The 8,958-nt window shown below is 37.1% G+C and overlaps 1 long non-coding RNA gene across 4 annotated transcripts; it reads left to right on the top strand.

The window, feature by feature from the left end:
* Positions 1 to 5,940: 5,940 nt before the first annotated feature.
* LOC109159987 lies at positions 5,941 to 8,958 on the top strand. 4 transcript variants are annotated; one of them, XR_002050657.1, is made up of 5 exons: positions 5,941 to 6,330; positions 7,021 to 7,179; positions 7,583 to 7,698; positions 7,886 to 7,969; positions 8,719 to 8,958. It is a non-coding gene; the product is annotated as an uncharacterized LOC109159987 (long non-coding RNA). The 4 variants fall into 4 exon arrangements; XR_002050659.1 differs by having other exon boundaries at positions 7,583 to 7,738; XR_002050658.1 differs by lacking the exon at positions 7,583 to 7,698 and adding an exon at positions 6,760 to 6,925.

Below are 8,958 nucleotides of genomic sequence, written 5' to 3'. Positions count from 1 at the left end.
ATGCTGGTTGTCGGAGCTATCGGGGCAAGTCGTGGGACTATTGGCCCGGATGCCCATGGCAATGAAGCCGGCGGTGTAGACGAGACGGATGACCGAGTTTTAAACGGGAACACTGTCTCGTCAAACCGAACGTGGCGGCAGATGTAAACTTTCCCAGTTGTACGGTCCATGCACCTATATCCCCTAAAAGACGGGGGGTAGCCAAGGAAGACACAGGGTGCTGAGCAGTATTCCACCTTGTGCCGATTATATGGCCTAAGGTAGGGATAACACAGGCACCCGAAAATTCGAAGAAACGTGTATGGAGGAGACACTTTATGTAGGCGAGAGTGAGGACTATCAAAATTTAACACAGGAGTAGGGAGGTAGTTTATCAGGCATGTGGCAGTTTCGAAGGCAAAGTCCCAATAATCAAGTGGTACTGAGCCTTCAGCGAGTAGAGCGAGACCCGTTTCGACAATGTGCCTATTACGGCGCTCAACTCGCCCGTTTTGTTCATGTGTGTACGCACATGACTGCCGATGCTGGATACCCAGAGTTTGGAACATTGTTTGCAATTTTCTGAATTCACCCCCTAAATCCGATTGGACACATTTGATAGAGCGCGAGAATTGTCGCTCTACCAACACCCGAAACAATTCAAACGTTTTATTAACATCAGATTTTACCCGTAACGGATAAAACCAGCAGTACCGAGAGTAATCATCTACAAACAATAAAAAGTAGCGATTACCACTAGAGGAGACTACTGGAGCCGGGCCCCATACATCAGTAAAAATTAAATCTAAAACATTCGTGCTAGATTTATGATTCCTATCTAACTTAAAACGGGACGACTTGCCGAGATGACAAGCCGTACACGACTCCGCGACTTTTGACTTATTTGATGAAACTGGACAGTCTTTTAAGATGTGTTTCTGAACGACCCCATGCGGGTGACCTAGCCTGCGGTGCCAAACGTCTTGTGTGGCCCGGGAACTGACGAACGCAAACTGAGTGTTTGACAACGGAAGCTTGTATAATCCCCCGGAAGTTGGTCCCTTAAGCAGAATGTCCCTGGTGTTGGAATCCTTCACAATAAAACAATCATTATGAAATTCAAAATAAACACCATTATCTTTTGTAAATTTTTGTACGGAAAGTAAAGGGATCGACAGACGCGGAACACGTAGCACATTAGATAGACTTAAACGTTTCGACACGGACGGGATCGATGCATGACCGACACGGGTGATAGCCAAACCTGCGCCGTTCCCGACCCGTAACACATCGGGGCCGTTGTACTCATTCGACCGGGACATCATGCTCGCGTCCGGCGTGGCATGTGCGGTAGCGCCGGTGTCGGGGTACCATCCGTCCGCTGACGTGACCAAGGGAGTCGCCGGAATGTCGCCGGCGGTTGCAACATGAGCTTCGGCCGGCGGTTGCGTCGTATACCGCTTGTAGCAGTACACCGCCGTGTGGCCTTGAGCACGGCAAATCTGGCATCGTGGAACACCACGACTATTTCGACCGCCTCGACCACGGTTGTTCCGGCCATGATTGTTCCGGCCACCTCCACCACGCCACTGTTGGCCCGACGTCCGTCCGCCGTCTCCGCTGGATCCACGACCACGCCCGGCACCACTGCTGGCATATAAGGCCGCCGGAAGGTGACCACTGCTGCCGTCACCTCCGATCGAGTAATCATCGGAGATGATGAATTCCTGCGCAGTCAAAAAATCGGACAATTGCGATAGAGACACAGCTGTGTTGGTGGCGGTAAGAGAAGCTGCCAACACTCGCAGGTCTTGGCGTAAACCACGCAAAACGTAAAGATTTTGCTCGGTGGATGAAAGAGGCCGTCCAGCTTGCGCCAATGCTTCGACTAGAACCTCCGCACGTCCCAGATACTCGGCCGTCGACTGGTTCCCTTGCCTCAGCGTCTGGAATTGGCCTAAGAGGCTGAGACAACGCGCTTCGGTGGATGACCCAAGCGCCGAGGTGATCGACTGCCATACCACCGCCGCTGTCTCCCGTCCGACCGCCAAGTGAAGAACTTCGTCGGACATGGAGGAGATCAGCATGGATAGAATGGACTGGTCTTGCAAGACCCAGGGCTTGTACGCGGGGTTGGGGACGAGTGCAGACGTCGTCGCACCAGAGCCGGAGTCGCCGGAGGCGGCAGCCGCGATCGTTGGGGAAGGACACGGCGTCGAGCCGTCTACGTAGCCCAGTAAGTCTTGCCCACGGAGGAAGGGGACAAGCTGAGTGCGCCAGAACAGGAAATTCCGGCTGTTGAGCTTCATGGAGACGTGATGATGAGCTTCGGCGAGGGAAACGCCGGTCGCCGGCGACGGGGAGCCTCCGGCAGTGACGGTCCTTTCCGAGGAATGGGAAGACATAGTGATCGGCCGGTGGTGGTTTGAGGTGGAGAGAGAAAAAGGATCTACCCTATCTGATACCAAATGAGAATTCAATTCTTGATTAGTTGTAACTGAACGCGAATACAATTAGATAAAAGCTAAGTTAACGTGAAACTCTCCTAACTAATAGAGAGCTCAGGTCAACACAAACTAAACCACATAAATAAAGAAATATAAAAACTATACATTATAACACTTATTAACAATACCCCACTTCCATGTGGAACGATTACCCGATACTCTAGGTATTTATTTGGTTTAAAATATACTACAATCAGGTACCAAAAAGGGAGATTATTCAACTTAAGTGTTATTAAACCAATTACCCATACAAATCGTTTGTAGATCTCATAAATTTCATTAGAAATTTAGTTATATGTTTGAAAAGAATGCACACGATATAACAAATACGTACTACCCAGAATTTGTGCACTTGAAAGGCAAAAAATCTGCACCGAAAGAAAAAGGGAAAATTAATTATTCACTCTTAGAAAGGAAACCATGCACTTGAAGGGTACAAAACATGCACTTGAAGGCCAAAAGATTTGCACTCAAAGGCACAAAGATGTGCACTCAAAATAGAAACTAAGTATTGAAATAAAAGTGATGCACTCGAAGAAGAAAAAAGTATGCACTTGAAGAAAGGAAAATGTGCACTCAAAGAAGGACAAATATGCACTCAGAAACAAAACACAAGCTGACTTATTTTACTCAAAATTACAAATATGTCACCACGCGTTTTTAATTAAAATTCAATTTGGACTGTTGATTTGGATTGCATCTATGACTGTAACTTGTCCGCATTTTGTACCTAATGAAGCTTTTTTATTTGGTCCTTATATATATACTAGTTTTTTACGCGCATTGCGCGATAAGGATAATGCCCAATGTTTTTTTTTTAAATTTTTTAAAATAAGTACTTTAAAGTATATCAAGGCAAGATTATATTGGAATTGTTCATGCATAGATAATTGAATGTTAAATTTACGTATTTAAATAGGCAATTCTAAGTTTACAAATGCAAGATAATATAGTCAAGATTGATTATAATTGTCAATAAAATAATTGTATAGGTATGGTTGAAACCAAATACAAGACATAAGGGAGAGCAAATAAAAATTAGGGCATAAAATATTAAATATATACTAATATTAAAGAGCTAACGGTTGATTGACAAACAAGGACATTGCAAGAAAGTTTCTCACTTCAATTTGTTTGTTGTGTGATTTGAATACTCTTTTAGTCAATAAATCCCCCAAGTAGTTAATATGATTGACTTAAAATTATTTTTAAACAATAATTATTATTATTATTATTATTATTATTATTATTATTATTATTACTATTATTATTATTATTATTATTATTATTATTATACCCTTAGGTCATTTAACATGTTAATCTAAATAGCTAATTTTTTCAAATATCTTTTTACCAATCGTTGATATAATTGGCTGGTCAAATTCGCTAATATAATCCGCTAACTGCTGATTGTAAAACAAGGACATTGCGATTTAATTCTCACTTCAATTTGTTGTGTGATTTGAATACTCTTTTTGTCAACAAATCTCTCAAGTAGTTAATATGATTGGCTTTATTAATTTTTTTTTTTAAAATTTTCATGGTATTGATAAAATACTTGGTAAATAAATTTATAGCATTATTTTGTATTATAACTTTGACATTTAATTAAAAAAATAGTGCACAAAAAAAAAAAGATAATAGACAATGTAGTGAATATAATAAATTGATGAATTTGAATGTAAAGAATTTTTACATTGGAGAAATATAAAGACAAAATAACTAATAAAATTATTTCTCTTAATTAATTTATTGATAATGAATATTTTTTTTTAATAAAGACACTGTAGGGACAATGTAGCGAATATAATCAATTGATTAATTTGAATGTAAAGAATTTTTATATTGGAGAAAAATAAATACAATATAACTAATGAAATTATTTCTCTTATTTAATTTATTGATAATGAATAACTTTTTTTTGAATAAAGACATTGTAGACACATAATTCTAAATTAAAGAAATACATATGTATTTGGGGTAAGAAATACATATGTATTATTTTTTGTTGTAGCTACTAAATTATTATTTAATTTAATAAGAGTAAAATAAAGTACTAATTATGCAAACTTTGATTGAGATGAGGTTCGAACCTAAGACCTTTCTTATTGAAATCAATGAGTAAGTTAACGGTGAACTAACAGAAATTAACGTAAAAGATAATATTTAACGAAAAAGTTAACGGATAATCATATCCATTAAGGATAAATTAGGAAATCTTAAGGAAAAATTAAAATCTGATCAATCTGAGCCATTCATTTGATTAAAAAATTTGACCGCCATTTTTTCTACCCATTATAAGCCTAACTCTCTTGGACTCTTATTAGTATATATATATATATATATATATATATATATATATATATATATATATATATATATATATATATATATATATATATATATATATATATATATATATATATATATATATATGAAAGGGTTCATGTGCGGGTATAGCTTCCCGTGCGGTTGTGCGGGTGATTAATGTGCGTGAGGTTTGCACTTAGTGTGCGTGAATATTGTGCTTAAGGTGCGTGAGGTTTGTGCTTAATGTGTGTGAGTGTGTAGTGCTTAATGTGCGTAAGTTTTGTACTTATAGTGCATGAGTCTAGTGCCTAAAGTGCATGAGTGTGCTCTTCATCTATAGGGATATTAATAGGCATCTCAGTCTGACTTAAGTTTTTAACAACTCACATTAAGTATACACTCACGCACATTAAGTACAAAACTCACGCACCTTAAGCACAAGACTCACGCACCTTAAGCACAAAGCTCATGCACTTTAAAGTTTCAACAACAACTCGCATTAAGTACACACTCACGCACATTAAAAAAAAAAAAAACTCACGCACCTTAGGCACAACACTCACACATCTTAAGTACAAGAATCACGCACATTAACATTACACATTCACGCACATTAAGTACAAATCTCAGGCACATTAAGCGCAAGACTCACGCACATTGAGTACAAAACTCACGCACATTAATAAACCGCACAACTGCACGAGAAGCATTCAACCGCACTGGAACCTTTCACTATATATATATATATATATATATATATATATATATATAGATTTAAGATCATATGAGAACACCTGCTTAGGTGACACTACAAGAAAAACTATTTTTAGTGACAAAAATTTAGTGACGGGTAGAAAAACCATCACTAAATGTATTATTTTCATAGTTTTTGTGAGGGTTAAAAATTACTCTAGCTAAAAGTTTATGATTTAGTGACGAAATTTAATTTTTATACTTATTTTAAAAGTATACTCTCACTATTGATATGAAAGGTGTTTTTACTCTCACTATTGGTGATGTCTAGAAATTATTTCGCTGAAATCTAATTCCCACCAAATTTTATTTTACCGCCTCTCTCAATTCTCACTTTCCCACTTCACAGCCCTCTACCCTCTTAAACACTTAAACCACTAAAGTCTAAACCAGTAAACCCTTTACCCTTACCCAAATTCCTAATTTCTCATTCTCTCAAGTCTGCCGAACCCTAGTCCAAACTCCAACCGCGCAATCGCAACTGCACCAGCCTGCCGTGCAACGCCGCAGCCCTCTCCGACTAGAGAGGAGTCGCAGCCCTCCACTCCACCAGGTGCCAGCCCTCTCTCTAAGGCCGAAGCCCTCCCTCCAATCTTCACACAGCCCTCTCGCTTCACTTCCTCACGCCGATTCGGAGTCGCCGGTCGTCGCTCAGTAGCCTCAGCGCCTCAGCGCCTCAGCCTCCCGAGTCACGCCCTCACCCATCTCATCTCAGATTCTCAGCCTCCTGAGTCACGCTCAGCAGCCTCAGCGCCATTCCTGGTTATTTTCTTCTTCCAAGGTAATTTCTAATTTTTGTTTAATTTAAATTTTATATTGTATTCTTACCGTACTGTATTCTTTTTCAATTATCATTATGTATCTACACTTTCTTGTTAGTTGTTTCTGCCTATTTATCATTTTAAAGAACGAATCATAAAAAATAAAAAATTATATACAGCATGTTATTACTGTCTAGGCAAATATATGAAGCGAAATATTTGAGTATGATGGGAACGTGGTCCTCTGTTAGTAGTTGTTTTAGACAAAGTTTTAAACTGTTCTGTTTTAGACTTTAAGTTAGGATCTTGTGATTGATTAGAAAAACAAGATGCAAGAAGAAGATAATTGATTGGGTAAGTTAGTAGTTTAGTACTGTATTTTTATATTTGTTTATTATGTATTAATTATAATATTCATATATCATATTCTCTTGGATGCAACTAAGCAGGTCTTGATGAAGGCATGAAGCATGTTAATGACTTTTGCAGATTGGTAGTATGAAGAGTGAAGACTATGAACTATGAACTTTATTTAATTTGTTTTGTGTGAGAACTATGAACTATGCAGATTGGCCCTTGGCAGTGTGAAGTGTGAACTTCACTGTGAAGTGTAAAGTAATTAACTTAAATGATGTATGCTTGTTATTGCTAATTTTCTATTGCATATTGCATATTGATAATTGATGTATGTTTGTTATTTTTATATACAGTGAGGCTAAGTAATTCATGTTGGCTACTGCTTAAGTAATTCATATTGGCTACTGTTCGTTTTTTGGTTGCCGCTATAACCGACCGAGCTGCTGCTGTGCTTGCTACAGAAGGTGGTCTGGTGGTGAAGAATTTTATTGCTACTTTAGATCCTGTAAGAGGTATGGTTTATTTTTGTGTTGTCTTTGTCAAATTTGTTTCATTTGTATAGTTATATATATATTTGCCATTGGGAACGTTCAAGAGATTGTTGTGATTTATCATGTGATTGTGATTTTAGTAGTTAGTACTATATGTTATTTAGTGTGTTCTGCGAAGATTATGAACCATTTATTTAGTAATTTAGATAAGTGTAATTTACTGTAAAATTATTTAATAATTATTTAGGTAAGTGATATTGGCTTTGAATTCAGAAATTTTCTTAAAGACTGTTCTTTGCTTCAATTTTGCTAGTTCTTTCATAAATTATTTTATAATTCATAGATAGTTTTGGATTGGTTTAATGGATGCTGGATCTTAAGACTTTTAGCCATTTTACTGAAATCGTTACCGTCTATGATGCAGAACACCACAATCATGTCTGTTTTTTTATATCTATGTAAAGTTGTGTCAAGGAAGGGCTGGAGACTAGAAGTACTCATAAAGCATACCTTGGCTGGAGCACTTATACAGATCACTAGGTTGACCATTTTTCTGAGTTTGTCTTATGACATCAATGGGGTTTGCATCCCACTACTCACCTGGTCATCATTGTTATCAAAACGTTATTTGATTATTTCAGAATTTTTTTTGAAAGCAAAATATTGCAGAAACTGGAGGCCAAGAGTTGTTAAAGAATTGTTTGCTTAATCCTTTCTTGCGTTTTAGGTGAACGGCATGGGCCTTTGATATATAATGTTGTTAGGAACCGGATTGAGACGGAGTTCCCGGTGGTGGGACTGGATTGATGAGGTATATTTTCTTTTTATTTTGTGGTTTCATTATAAACTATGCATTAGATTAAATTATTGCATTCTCTTTGTTCTATACTCATGAATTGATACACATTTGAAATTTAATTAGATTGTGGTGATGATAAAGATTTTGATTTTTGTTGTTCAAGATTGCTCACCAAGACATGCATACACTAAATTGCTATAGTTTCAAGAATTTTGAGTGCAGCATAACAGTATACTATATTCTATTCTTAATTCTATACAAGAATAATTTTAAGTGTATATTGAGGAGACCTGATGGTATGACTTAGGCCTTTATGTTTAATATAGGTATCATTGCTCTTGAAGGACAATTTCTTTTTCTAATGCTCAATGTTATATTGAGGAGCATTCTTAATTCTAATGCTCAATGTTATATATTAACGGTTCTTTTTCTTTGTCTTGTGAACTAAGATCATGGACCATTCAATTTATATTTGACTTTGTTTCGCGGGATTTGTATATAATGTCACTATACTATTGAAATAATAAAAAAGAATAGGGCGATGTACACACAGAATAGTTCTATTGCAATCTGTATTATCATTATGTGATTATTATTAATCTTAACATAAAATTTTTGTTTAATCATATGCCATAGTAGATGTCACCCTTCTGCTTTCTCCTTGCTCTGTTACAAATATTGATAGATCATTTGATGAATTCTAAGCCTTGAAATTGTATGTCTTTAAGATTATACTAAAACATTTGGGGTTTTATTGACAGTCAAGAGACAGAGGCTTGTGATTCCGAAGTTGGAAGTGAGATGATAAGCAGGGGTTTGAGCTCACCACTGATCTTGCATGACTTGAGTAAAATTAGTTCAAATGCAAAAGACTTTTGGCAAAATAGCTAGCCAACAGATACATTCCTATGGCTATTTGTTATAATTAATTTCTTTGTCTTTAGTCTTTATAAAGTTGTATGAAACATTTTTTTTGGTATTAATGATGAAGTCTTTTAATA

Source organism: Ipomoea nil, unplaced genomic scaffold, assembly GCF_001879475.1.
Source record: "Ipomoea nil cultivar Tokyo-kokei standard unplaced genomic scaffold, Asagao_1.1 scaffold2845, whole genome shotgun sequence".
In the NCBI taxonomy this organism is placed as follows: domain Eukaryota; kingdom Viridiplantae; phylum Streptophyta; class Magnoliopsida; order Solanales; family Convolvulaceae; genus Ipomoea; species Ipomoea nil.
The sequence above is the reverse complement of the archived record's forward strand: the minus strand, read 5'-3'. Positions and strand labels throughout refer to the sequence as shown.